Source organism: Sceloporus undulatus, chromosome 2, assembly GCF_019175285.1.
Source record: "Sceloporus undulatus isolate JIND9_A2432 ecotype Alabama chromosome 2, SceUnd_v1.1, whole genome shotgun sequence".
Lineage (NCBI taxonomy): Eukaryota > Metazoa > Chordata > Lepidosauria > Squamata > Phrynosomatidae > Sceloporus > Sceloporus undulatus.
Window position 1 is genome coordinate 63,518,118 of NC_056523.1, and position 14,542 is coordinate 63,532,659.

The following is a 14,542-nucleotide window of genomic DNA, read 5'->3' on the forward strand; positions in this document are numbered from 1 at the left end:
TTGCAATGGACAGGGCGTGTGAAAAGGAAAAAAAGAACAAATTTGTAATGAATAAAATTAGCCCACTCCTTGGACTTTTTCCAAAGGCGTACAGCCAGTCTAGAGCAGGACCGGAGAAACCTCAGAATGGGAGTAAGCCAGGGGTGAGGCCTAGTCATAGAGGAAGATGCGTGTACAGAGAGAGGGGCAAAGCTGTCAAGCGTTGAAGAAAGTGTGGAGTTAAATGAAGACATTGCCAAATCAGCAGAATCCCCGATATTTAGGGGAGAGAGAGATGAATTCAGGGTGTGACGGATGGTTAGAATTAACAGACTGAAGATCGTGAAAATAGCATTGAACAGTATGACAAGGGGGTGGAGTATAAGTAAGAGCAAAAGAGATTAAATGATGATCAGATAATGGAAAATCAAATGCCAGGTAGTCAGAAATGACAGTTTGCAGCAAGAACTAGGTCAAGACAGTGACCGAGAGAATGAGTTGAAGAGTTAGAATGTGGTTGAAGACCAAATGGGGAATACAATGGCTTGGACAATTCTAACTTTAGAGTTCAGCTGTATATCTTTGGACTTCAGGATTTTGTCTAATTCTTTCATAGCTGCCTTTCCCATTCCTAATCTTCTGATTTCTTGACTGCAGTCTCCATTCTGATCAATGTTTCATCCAAGTTATGGGGATAACTAATTTGAATTCCTCATTATCTAGGTTGCATTTATATCTGTCTATGCATGCCACTTATTTTGGCCTTGGCCGGGCTGAAAAAATGGCTTTGTAAATTGTAGGCATGTCATGGGCTACATTTTGCTGATCCCTACTTATAAGAATGGTCTGAACTTTCTATTATCTCTCTAAAGACCCTGCCAAATTTTAATATTTTAATAATATTTTCTAAAAGCCTTCACTAATGATCACAATTCCTTTGTTTGAAAAAATGAAATAACAATAATACTTATTTATTTATACCTCGCTCTTCAGCCAAGGCTATCAGAGCAGCTTACAGTTGGCCAGGTTATAAGAGGAGAAGTAACCTTTTTTATTTTGTCTAAAGTTTAATTGGTGTAAGCACTCCTAATTTTGTTAAATATATTTATCTCTCTTGGGTTAGCTGCTGAATAAAATATTATTAAGCAAAACAGGCCATGTTTTGGAACACAAGACAATTTATTATTCAGAGTAGCTAAAATTACATAGCAATTGTTTGCATAGTTATCTAAAATGAGCTTCTGGGGGAAGGTCCCATGGTGTGTGTAAAATTAATCTTAAATGAAGCATATTTAATATGAAAAGTATTCCCAGTTTATAGTATCTTGGAATAAAAAATTAACTTTTCAAAATATATACAAATAGATTTTACATTACATATTACTGAAGTACAATGAAACTATGCCTTGGATCCAAAATTCTGGACTGAAGCCGGGGACACTGAGAGAAGAATGCAGAAAGACACTGTCTGTAGTCAAAAAGAAAATGAAGCATCAATGGATGGGACATGAAACGCTTCAAGCAGTTAAGTACTGAAGAGAAACAAATGTAAAAGTGATAGAAATAAAGTCAAAACTGTGAATATAACTGTTCAATGAGTTTTGCGAAGGGACAAGGAAGACTAGTATAGTACTCAGAACATAGAAATAGAAGATGACAACAAAAAAGGGAAGAACAATAGATCTCTTCCACAAGATCTGATAAATCAACAGGAAATTGAGACCAAGAGTGGGGATGCTCTTCAACCAGTTGTGGAGCACATTAAATGAACAAGTACAAATAAATCAAAAGGATGGCATACTGTTGTAGAAAAAGGCAGGCAAGAATAACTGCAGAGACCAACTGAAGTTCAGAAGCCTCTAGCAGTGAAAGGTGCCAAGAGAGCCCCGGTCCAGATATTGTCAAGCATTTATAGAAACTTTCACAAGGACAGGAAAGAAATTCTCCTCTTATTCCCCCCTTCCCTTAGTTAGCTTTTGCAATGCATAATTTTATAAAAACATTCTATAGTTTAAGCAACTTGTTTATGTCCCAAGTAGTGCAGCACAACCTGTTCAGGGTAAATGCCTGTACTGCAGCCATTCACTCAAAACCACAAGGTTTGCGAGTTCAAGACCAGCAAAAGGGCCCAAGCTCGACTCAGGCTTGCATCCTTCCGAGGTCGCTAAAATGAGTACCCAGACTGTTGGGGGGTCAAATTAGCTTACTTGCTAATTAGCTTACTTGCTGTTCACCGCTATGATCTTTGGAATAGCGGTATATAAATAAAACAAATTATTATTATTATTAACATAGAAGATGTTATGGTTTTTGAAGGAACACGAAGCATAGAGTACAGCACTATGACGCAAATTAGCCAGAGGGAACATTTCTAATATTCTCACTTTGAGTCTTGTATGGTTCTCTAGTCTGACCTCAAAAAGCATATCATAGACAGTCATAGTCAAGCAAATTCAAATGCATTTCTTTAGCTATAGGCAATTGCACCCCTTCAATACCAATATAGATGACATACCAATACCGCTCTTCAATCTACAGAGACAAAATCTACTCTAGTTAAAATCTGTTAACAAATATAGAAAACAAAACAATGGTCCACAGATTGGAAACACTCAATATACATTCCAGTCCCCAAGAAAAGGCACATTAGGGACTGCAGCCACTACAGGACCATTACATTAATTTCCCATGATGCTCAAAATTCTACACAAAGATTTGTTGTTGGTTTGTTTGTTTTTTTACCATATATGGATTGAGAAGTGCTAGATGTTCAGATTGGGTTCAGGAAAGGAAGAGACATTAGTGATCATATTGTAAATATACATTGGATAATGAAACACAGCAACGAATTTCAGAAGAAAACCAGCCCGTTCTTTATAGCAAAGCCTTTGATTGTGTAACTCATGAAAAACTTTGGTTTGCTCTTAAAGAAGTAAGTGTGCCACAACATTTGATTTTCCTGATGCATAACCTGTACTCAGTTCAAGAGGCCACCATCAGGACAGAATAAAGAAAAGCATAATGGTTTCCAATTGGCAAGGGGTTCAGACAAAGCTGCATTTTATCACCCTATCTGTTTAACTTGTATGCTGAATATATAATATGTAAGGCAGGATTAGACATGGAGGAAAGAAGTGTGAAAATTGGAGAAAGGAACACCAGAAATTTAAGATAGGTAGATGACACCATACTACTAGCAGAAAATAGATAAGACTATATTTGCTTTATCACACTAGGGTGCAAACAGGATTTAAACAAGAGTTAAACAAGAGTTAAACAGGAAATGCTGTGTGATAAACACCAGGCATTTCCTGTTTAACTCCTGTTTAACTCTCGTTTAAATCCTGTTTATCCCCTAGTGTGATAAAGCAGTTGGAATGGTTACTGAAAAAAGTATAAGAAAAATGTGCAATGGCAGCTTTGCAGCTGAACATGAATAAAGCAAGAATAATGGCCACAGATGATTTACGTAACTTTAACATTGACAATGAACAGGACAGGATCATAGTTCAAAATAATCTTCATAGATTGGAGAGAGGAACTAAAACTAACAGAATTAATTTCAACAAAGATAAAACCAAAATGACATGTATACAAAATGGATTGTATTCATACAGGATGGGTGACACCTGGCTCAACAACAGTACATATGAAATGTATCTGTAGGGCTTAGAAGACTACAAGTTTAACATAAGTCAACAATGAATGCAGCTGCCAAAAAGAAAAATGCAATTTTGGGCTGCATCAATAAGTGTATAGTGTCTAGATCAAGGGGTGTAATAGTACCACTCCAGTCAGCTTTGATCAGACCTCATTTCAAGTACTCTGTCCAGTTCTGATTCAGTTCAAAAAGGCTATTGGCAAACTGGAATGTGTCTACAGTAGGATGACCAAGATTGTAAGGGGTCTGCAAACCAAGTACTATAAGTAATGGCTTAGGGAACTGGAGAAATTTGACTAGGAGAAGAGAAGATTAAGAGTTGATATATTAGATAGTCTTAAATATTTGAAGGGATGGCATGTTGAAGATAAAGCAAGCTTATTTTAAGCTGCTCCAGAGACTAGAACACAAACCAAGTTTCAAGAAAGGAGATTCCACTTTGAAATTAGGAAGAACTTCCTAACAGTAAGAGCTGTTCCATAGTGGAATAGACTGCCTCAGAGAGTGGTGAATCCTCCTTCTATGGAGGTTTTGAATGACTCTCTCAGGCATGCTTTGGTTGTGTCATCCTGCATGGCAGGGGCTGAATTAGGTGGCCCTTGTGGTCCTTTTCAACCTATGATTCTGTGATTCAGCCTGCAGTTGTAGGAAGGGCAGCTATAGGGTCCAGAGTCCACCATCTGCCCTTGCAAGATAATAGGATCATTGAATTGGGAAAGCATGGACTCATACAGATGGAATGGAGCATGAAGACCATCTAGTCCAGCTCCCTGCCATGCATGTTGAATAGGTCCAATACCTTGGATAGCTCCTTGAAGTTTGAGCTAACATCTGGAAAAGATTCACTGCCTACTCTCACTGGATCCACCAGCCACCGTGTGTAGAAATGCCACCAGGCTTTTTTCTTTGGGAGGGCTTCTCTGGCTGGATGTTCATTTCAAACTTTTGTATCACTTGTTTGTGACGTAACATAAAAATCCCAGCATTCTCCTTTGTTAAACACTCAGTGAAAATAAACTTCAGTCAATTAAGTCAAAGTATTGATAATGCCCATGAACCTTCCAAGGGACATTTACGTTTTTGCATTGGCATCTCTCACACTTCTTCCAGCACTGAGCATGTACAGTTGTACACATTATTCTCCTCCATAGTGTGTGTACCACTGAATAGAGAGGACAGTCCAAAGCCTGTGTTTCTTCTCAAAAAGTTTTGATACTAATCAAGTACTCAGTATGAGAAGGTTGGAGGGAGGCAGAAACTAGTGTGTGGATAACACTGATTGCATAGCTGTCTCCTAGTACTATGAGAGTGTAGCATAGTGGTTTGAGTTTGAGATTAAAAATCCAGGAGACCAAAGTTTGAATCCGCACTCTGCTATGGAAAGAAGAAGGCAATGTTATAATTTCTCTGAATAAATCTTGCCAAGAAAACCCTATAATAGGTTCTCCATAAGGCAGAGCTAAACTGAAGGCACATGACAACTCCAATAATAATAATAATAATAGGATTTATTAATATACCGCCCAATCACTGGGAATCCGAGTGGTTTACAACAGAGGGGATAATCGATGGTTCCCTGCCCTCAGGCTTACAATCTAAAAGACATGACACAAAAAGAGAAGGGAATGGTGAAGGGGAGGGGATCAGGTCCAGCATTCTTCTCTCCCTCTGAGGCCTGGACCAAGGCAGATGGACTGGAGGGAGGGCTCTTCTTCTTCAGGCTAGCCCTGATGGAGCTGGGCCAGCCTATTCTCTCTCACACAGGCCGAAAGATGACAGTTATGGAGAGAGGAGCCTCTTTCTTCAGGCTAGCCCTGATGGAGATGGGCCAGCCTATTCTCCCTCACAGGCTGAAAGATGACAGTTATGGAGGGAGGAGCCTCTTTCTTCAGGCTAGCCCTGATGGAGCTGGGCCAGCCTATTCTCTCCTTCACAGGCCGAAGAATGACAGTTATGGAGGGAGGAGCCTCTTTTGATGGAGATTTTAGTTCTTTTCAGTTTGTTTTCATTTTTTGAAAAAACAAATATTTGGGCCAAACCACATTTGAGATTTATACTGAAATGGACAAATGTGAGCATCTAGGTCCTGGACCTAGGCTTTTGAAACTCTGAAAACTCTGGGTTTGAAACCTTGTATTTTCAGTATGGTTAAACCAGGGTTGCTGCCTCGTCTTTTTCATGAGAAGCTCTTCATTTTGAACATTTGTTTGTCAGGTAGGTACAACACAACACTATTCTATGCTAGGATAACTGTAACTATTGGATTTTGCCACCAAAGTTGGGGGGGGATTAATTCAGTTAATTTTAGATTTCACTCAGATATGACAATTTCTTATAATAAAACAATAATAAATTTTATTTATGTCCTGCCTCTCTACAAAAAGCAATTGGGCCGGCTTCTTCATCTCTGAAAGAAGGCTTAGAAAATGTGAACATTCTAAATGGAGAAACTAGCAAAGGCCCTGTGCAGATGGTCCAAAAAGCACGTACTGAGTACATGCTAGGGTTGCCTGGGAGTGTCCTTTTCAGACACTCCCTAACCCTAGTACGTACTCAGTATGTCAAAATGGCAGCACTCTGTCTACAAGGGCGCTGCCATTTTGACATTACAGACACATAGCGTCCACATGTCCTGTCATGCTTGCGGCATCACGAGTGCACCATTTGTGCACTCAGGCATCGCAAGTGCGACACAAAAAGAATCCGCTTTTTGAGGGTTCTTTTTCCGCCACCGGGAAGCCTCGCCATTTGGCAGCTGAGGTTTCCCAATGGCAGAAATGGAGGCAGCGGCAGACTGCCCTTTTTTGGATGGTCTGTATCCTACCCAAGTTTCCAATCTGCCAGTATTGCACTTAGGTCTCTGAGACCTAGCTCATCTGAGTAAAAAGTAAATGAGTTTGAAGTAAATGAAAAACGCCATCACTAACAGCTGGATCCCTTCTCTGCTTTAACTTAAGGATCCATTACTGCACTATATGGGATATCGCTAAGCAAATTCTATAATGAATGAATTTGTACAATAAGTATGCAAAAGCACAAAGCAAAATGAGATGAAAATCATTGCTACCCCTGAAGCTTAAAAAATAATAATACAGTGAGAAGCCAGTGGTAGCAGAAGTTTTAGGCCTAAACATGTGCTGCTGAAATGTGCTTTTGCTGGATGGTCATTATATTTGCCACTTACAGACTAGCAAAATTTATTAAAGATGAAAGCATGGGATGAGCCCACACTCTATTAATCTTTTTTCTGGCACTGGTTTATAGGTGGTGATCTGTGCCTAAATTGCAAAGTCATCCCTGACATAATGAATTTTTGGTATCCACTCTGTTCTTTCCATTTCCTGTTAAGCAAATTTTCTCTACTCAGCAGCTAAAAGGTGATGCTGAGGTTGAACTGTGGATTGCTTGTTCTCCTGAAAGGTCCCAGTTTTCACAATACAGTCTAGGTAAAAGATTTCCTCTTTATCTTTTCACAACTCCAGAAGGAATTGATATCACCATTTGGCACTCAAGAGAGTCACAAGCTCTTAGTTTTTTGATGCTCATCACTACCATGGAGAGGCAGCCATGGAGAAGAAGAAGCCTCAAAGAGGAAAAGAACAGCAACAAAGCTTTTCCTTCCTTTCCTTGCCAGGAGAAACACTGACTTTGCAGAGTAATACAAAGACAGAGGAAATTCAAGATTTTCCATACCTTGGCTCACTTACTAACCAGAATGGAGACTGCAGTCAAGACAAATAAGACTAGAACTTGAGAGGGCAACTGTGAAGGAACTATGCAAGATCCTGAAGTTTAAAGATATCATTGAACACTACAGTTCTATGAACACTAACTCACGTTAGGATGGTCCATGGTATGGTTGTGAAAGCTGGACAGTGAAGAAAGTTGATAGGATGAAAATCAACCCATTTAAAATGTGGTGTTGGAGGAGAGTTCTGGACTGCTAAAAAGATACATAAAATGATCCCTAGAGCAAATCAAGCCTGAACTTTCCCTAGAAACCAAGATGGCTAAACTGGGAATGTTGTTCTTTGGACATACCATGAGAAGGCATGACTCACTAGAAAAGATAATACTTGGTAAGGTAGAAGGTAGTAGGAAAAGAAGATGATTACTTTCCAGATTATGAGTCTGGAAGACCTGAGCAGGGTTGTTGAGAGTAGGGTGACTAGAGGTCTCTCTTTCATATAGTGACCATAAGTTGAAGTCAACTTGATAGCAATTAACAACAAAGAGGAAGCAGCGTTGACCATTAAAAAAATCATTTTCCTCATGCGTGCCCTCAAACAATCCATACTGTGATGATACCTTTGTTAACCAATCAGAAATAGATCTTTTCATTGGTCAAAATTGTACAAAAAGTACACAGTGAAAGGTAAACAAAAGAGGGAAAGAAGAAGACAGTCTTAAATTCATTTCTTCTGCACGATGCCTTGAGACATAAAGAGGTGCCTACAGCCCTTCAAATGAGGATCATCAGTGATGCAACCATGTTGGCTTTTCCCCAGAGCTGGAGTTAGACTTGCTGGAAGAAAAAAAAGAACAGTTTGGCCCCCCTGGAAATTCAATACCCCAGGATAAACTTAGATTTGTCTCCATCCTGGGCAAAGTTCACAAGCTCCTTTGTTATGTGGAATACAGAGAGCAGCTATGACTTCATATTGGTTGATTGCTTAAGTAATGATTCAATTTGTTAAACTTTTGCAGCCTCTTCTAGCTTGTGTGTTATTCCTCATTTATATGCCACACTCTGATGTTACCTGGTCACACATTTCCAGTTTTTATCTGTGCAATATTGGAGGGTATCTTCCCTATGGTCTGGGTAGCCCATGAGGCAGTGGTCTCAGAAATATGTGCAGCACAGCACTTTTAAAAACACTCTTCCACTTTTTTTTGCAGGACACCTTTTTAAGTGAAGCTGCAGAATGTCACCGACAAGCATCCCATGCTAACCTGGCTGTAAACTCTTCATAGTCACTTCCTTGCAGATTACAAACACATTCTTATCTCCTACACCAGAGTGAGATATTTAAAACTTAAGTGACTCTCTAACATTAAAAATCTAGACATTTGCTTGGATTTCTTCATGAAATATAAATTCATTTCCTTTTTCTCAACTTAACAAAAGGTGTGATTTAAAATTCAGAAACAGCAGGTGCTCCATAACTGCTTTATAATTTTCAAGTTTCCCCCCTCAAATCCTTTAGCTATATGCACGAGTATTTATCACTGGCAAATGTGGATGCATTCCACTTAGCAGATTTCATAGTTTTATGTTTCCATATGGGAAAGAGAAACACTGCATATGCAATGTACAGGCTAGCTCATTCAATCTATCTCATTACCAATTAATACCTAGAGAGATATCCCATCTCATGTTCATTTGGCTTCATTTACTTATTGTTAGTCACAGTAGATCAGATAGCTTTCATTTAAGAACTCACAAAACATACTTCTTCCATTAATATAATTTGTGGTGACCTAGCTAGAAACCTACCACTGACTGACTCCAGCCTTGGCTGGATGTGACAGTATATATGCACGCCTCATAAAAGCACTATGATGCCATTATATTAAAGTGGTGCACTTCAATTGCCCTAAAGATAGGTCATTACTTCACTCATTTAGAATTTTTTTTAAACCCTCTGTTTTGTTAGGTTGTAACTCAGGTGTAAACATTCAATGCAGTGATGGAAATCTACTCTGAAATACCTTGGTCCTTGAAAAATCTTGGTCCTGGACACATCAGGATCTTAAAAGTAATTGAAGTGAGCCTGGAAACAAAATGGTAACTAGTGATGATTACAGGGCACGTTCCAGAGAGTGGTACTAGAAAATTCTTCTCCTTCCTATGCCTCCTAGACAATTGAGCCATGGGGTGCCTCAAGGTACTATCTTGTCCCCCGTGTTGTTTAATGTCCATATGAAGGCATTTGAAGTGGCCATCAGGATTTCTAGGAAGTGGTATGATACCAATTGCAACAGCTCGACTTCTCTTCCACATCTGAATGAGATACAGACATGCAAATTTTACTACTGTTTTAAACAACTTTGAAATCTTTGGATATCAGTTTATAAATATTCATTAAAAATAAACAAAATGGATTGGGGTGGCTGCCATCTCCCCCAAAACTTTCTCAAGCTCTGAATGAAAGCATATTAATAGTTCTAATAATACTAAGGTATTTCAAGGTTTACTTGAAAGTCACATGGGTCAATAACAGAACCCCATCCTTCTTTATGCAGGGTGGGCCTTCTTGGTCAGCACAAGTGCTACTATTAAATGCAAATAATATTGGATCTGGAAGGATTAGCAAAGGCCATCGAGTCCATGCAGGAATTCACAATTACAGCACATCTGAAAGATGTCCATACAATCTCTGTTTAAACACCTCCCCCTCCCCCAAAAAAAAAGGTCTTTAAAGGTAAACCTCTGAGGCAGTCTAGGCCACTGTCAGACAGGTCTTATAGTAAAGAAGTTTTTCCTAATGTTTAGCTGGAATCTCTCCATGTAATTTGAATCAGTTGGTTCAGGCTCTAGTCTCTGGAGTAGCAGGAAAGAAGTTCACTCTGACTTCTACATGAACTGAGTAGAGAACCAAGATGGTAAGTGAAGATGGTACAATGCTGGAATAATATACTGCATTTCAAACAAAGGCAACACCAAAAGAGCTGCACTAATAATGCAATTTGTTATATGAAGGCATGAATCACAGAGACCAAATGTAACATGGAAGGGCTTACTTAGATTTAAATTTTTAATGGTTTTATGTTTTTTTAAAGTATTGATGCTTTAATCATTAATGTGATAGATTCTTTAACTAATTTTTATTCACTAGATTTTAACTCATATAACATACTTTAATTTAGATTGTGAGCTTCCATGGGTCCTGCACAGTCATTTATAAATCAATCAAACAAACTCTTTCTCCTTATCTATTCCCAGAACTACATTTTCCTGGCTCTTAGGTGCATACAAGTATTATTAAAACTATGTATTGCTGAGCATTTTGCTGAATTTATTCATATGTGACTGTGTAAAATTCATGTCATGTAGATTTTATAAAGCATACTACAAGGCCAAATATATATATTCTTATACATTTACTGTACTCATAAATAATGAAATACTACTACTGCGTACTTCCCTTTGCTAGCTGAATAGGAGTGCTCTGTAAATCCAGTTACATTAGGGGAAGTTTCTTCATTTGGATGAACACATGAAACATATGAAACTGCTTTCTATGGAACTCCATCTGCTCTTGTTATTTCCAGCTTTGACTAGCTCTGGCTGTACAAAGTCTCCATTCTTCTTAGCTAAAGTCCAAGCTGCTTGCCACTGGCTCCCATTGATCAGAATTAATCTATAATTTGCTACATTCCAAAGCTTACTTCTTTGAAGCACCAAGTTCTGAGCCATAGTAGCAATCTCTTGTTTTGTTTTGTTTTGTTTCGGCTCATTACATCAATGTAACCCAATGGGCCAAGTCTGAGGAGTTTCCAGAAGTACAGTGGAAATTTTGACAATGCTAGTTTGAATCTCACCCAGCTCTTCACTTTATTTTCTTCATGGAATGCAGTGGTTAGAATCCAAAAACACATCCCTCCCTCTTGGCAGCCCCCCACACAACCCCCCAAATCTGCCCAGGATGGTTTCCTATGCCTCCCAGAACCAGTTTGGAAGGTATATAGCAGGCTACAGGAGGAGGGGCTATTTTCCTCTCCCAGTTCTATTGCCAGAAGCCATTCCTTTGGTGGAACAAACCTACTGGCCAATATAGACATTAATTACAGTTGCAATACATTTTGTTCACATGATACCCATTGGTACTTGACCTTTCATAATGCTACTGTGGATGTCTCCTTATTAACTTTACAGCTTGCCTCAAGAAATGTGCCTAAACCTGCAGCAGCAACATAATAAGTGTTGTTTTTGTTGAATATCTCCCAAAATTTTGCATTGCTATAAATCTAATGTCATTCTTCCTGCAGGTTGAAAATCCAAGTGTAGCCCTTGGGAAGTGAGTCATTTCCCCATACATTTCCATTCTGCTGCAGCTGCAACACTCCCAGTCTTCAGTTGTGCTCAGTGAAAGAGAGAGATTCATTTAGAAACCTTTAATCACACTATCTGGCAATGGAAAAATCTTATATAGGGAACGTTAAATATTCATACTCAATCTCATAGAAAGGGCAATTCAATAATGTTACTAGTGACGTATGTATTAATAGCCTGGAGTAAGGCTATTAAGTGGTATCCCTGCTATAGCCTTACTTAGAGGCAGAAACTGATCAAATTCACCTCTTTTTTAATATACAGATATCATCAGAATCAAACAAATTGTCTCATTTAATAGGCCCATAGTAATGTATCACTTGCACCAACCCTGAATACAGAAACAATTCCAACTAGATACTCTTGCGAGGAGGAGGTGTATTACATAAAGGGGGCATACGCTTATAACATGAGGTAGACATCTGCTGTGTTTACAACAAGCCAGCTTTCAAGTTCTTTGGGAATATGATTCATTTTTTTTTACAAACCAGGCACACCCCTGCACTTCTACTATTGATGTTTTCAAAAGACTTCATTGTAGGGAAGTTAATTTCTGAACAAGAGTAATGGAAAAATACATAGTCCAGAAATGTTACTAAACTAAAGAGCCAACATTTTCTCACCATTTGTGAATTGTGAATTGAACAGATCTCTAAAACAATATGCAAAGAAGAAGAAAGATTTGAGAAAGAACATGTGACTGACTTCAAAACTGTTATAATCAAGTATTTGGAATCATTAGTGGAAACAGAACAGCAGCTGATAAAATATTGAGAGGCACTGCTACCTGAAGCCAAAGCCATTGCCTAGGAAGAAGACTTTCAAATATGAAGACTTTCTGGATGTTTGTCCCAGGCCTCATTCCCACTTACAAATAAATCAGTGTGCTATCTAAATTGATGGATCGATTCAACAGTGGAGTGTTGTTCCCACTACTTTTGCCCTGATCACATTTTCTCCCACTACATTTGCCCCAATCACATTTTCCACTTGTGGTTCCCATTCATGAATGAATTGATTCCAAATGATTTGGATCCAGATGGCCGAAGGGGAAATTTAATCGATTCTGATTCGGATGTGGTTCTCACTTGCACAGATTCAATTTATTGAAAAAGAAGTGGAAAAAATCAGCGTCAAAAAGATGTGGATTAAATGGGTCTAGTGCATGGCCCCCTCTCAGAATCGCTTCAGCAATTCGGATTAAGTAGGAACCAGGGTCCTTTGAACCGGTTCAAACCGATTCATGATCTGATTTAAAAGGTAGTGGGAATGAGGCCCCAGTTGAGATAACTTCCACAGTGAAATAACTTTGAAATCATCCAAATAAACTACTATATGTTTTATGAATTTACCATGTTGCTTTTTATATACTATATTTGGCATTTACATCTGAGTAAACTTGATTGATATCCTGAGTATACAGTGAGCCTGTGCCATACACGGGTTTCACTTCCGCGGCTACTAAAGCCCCGGGAGAATCTAATGGCGCTACGTCACATGCACGTGCCCCATTTTTTTCAACGGGGTGCGAGCCTACGCAATTTTCCCCTCACGCAGGAGGATCCAGAACGGATCCCCGCATAAGAAAAGGGAGCACTATTTTTGATTTGGTCTGCAAGTATAATTATATTCTGAGTGTCATCTCTGGATTAATCAATTTAATTAGGGAAAAACTGGCAACTTCATTTTATTTGGGACATTTTTAGAGGAAATAGATCCATTGCTAAAATGCAGAGTGTATTGCACATTTCTCCTATTTTCTGCCCTACATAAGAGAATAATACATAATTGCCTATTAAATTGTTGGCTTTACTCTCTTGACAACACAACACACTAAAATGAAAATTGGCTCAATAAGCAAGCAATGTGTGTACAGTCCATGCTTTCATGTGGATAAGTTGTTCCAGACTCATATTTGCTACTTTGTCCAGCTGAAATAATATGCAGACCTGTGTGAACCAAATGTTCACAGTGGGCACATTTTTCCTCCTTCTGTTTGCAATTTTTTAAAAAGAGGAGGAGGACAAATCAAACATAAATAGTGACACTTCAATCCATCTGTGCTGATAGGAGATGGTGTGAGAACATCAGTGAAGCCTTGACCAAGGGCATGGCTGTGTCTCACATTAACATTATTATGGAGTAAAGAAAAAAGAAAAAAAACTTGTATGCACTTAAAAGAGTTTACATTTTGATGCACACATTATGGTGATAAAGCCAGCATAATTTTATTTTTTATATAACACTTAACAAATGTTTCTGTTGCTGTTGTGTTTCTTAAGTCATTTCTGAATTATGGTGACCCTAAAGCAAATCTATCATGCAGTTTTCTTGGCAAGATTTGTACAGAGGATGTTTGCCTTTGCCTTCCTCTGAGGATGAGAATATGTAACTTGTTCAAGGTCACCCAGTGGGTTTTATTGCTGAGCAGGGAATTAAACTCTGGTCTGCTGTGAAGTCAAAGGATTTCATGGCCTGCATCCATAGTTTTTTGTGAATTTTTCAGGCTATGAGGCCGTGTTCTAGAAGAGTTTATTCCTGATGTTTCACCAGCAACTGCGCCTGGCATCTTCAGAGAATGCTGGCATTGAAGAGAGTGGGGTATATATACTGTTGGTTGAGAGGAAGTGATTTACATGTTAATCTGTGTATTGCTTTGCTGTTGAATGGCAAAACCTCAGGGTGTCTATTTAATTAATAATGTGCCTTCCCTGGGTGATTTTCATTTGTATTTGCTGGGTCTTAATTTTGGTGTTTTTCAGGACTAGTAGTCAAACTTTGGTGAAGGACAGACTGCCCTAAAAGGGCGGGCTGCTGGTGGCCTAATTCCCTCTGGAGGCAAGTTG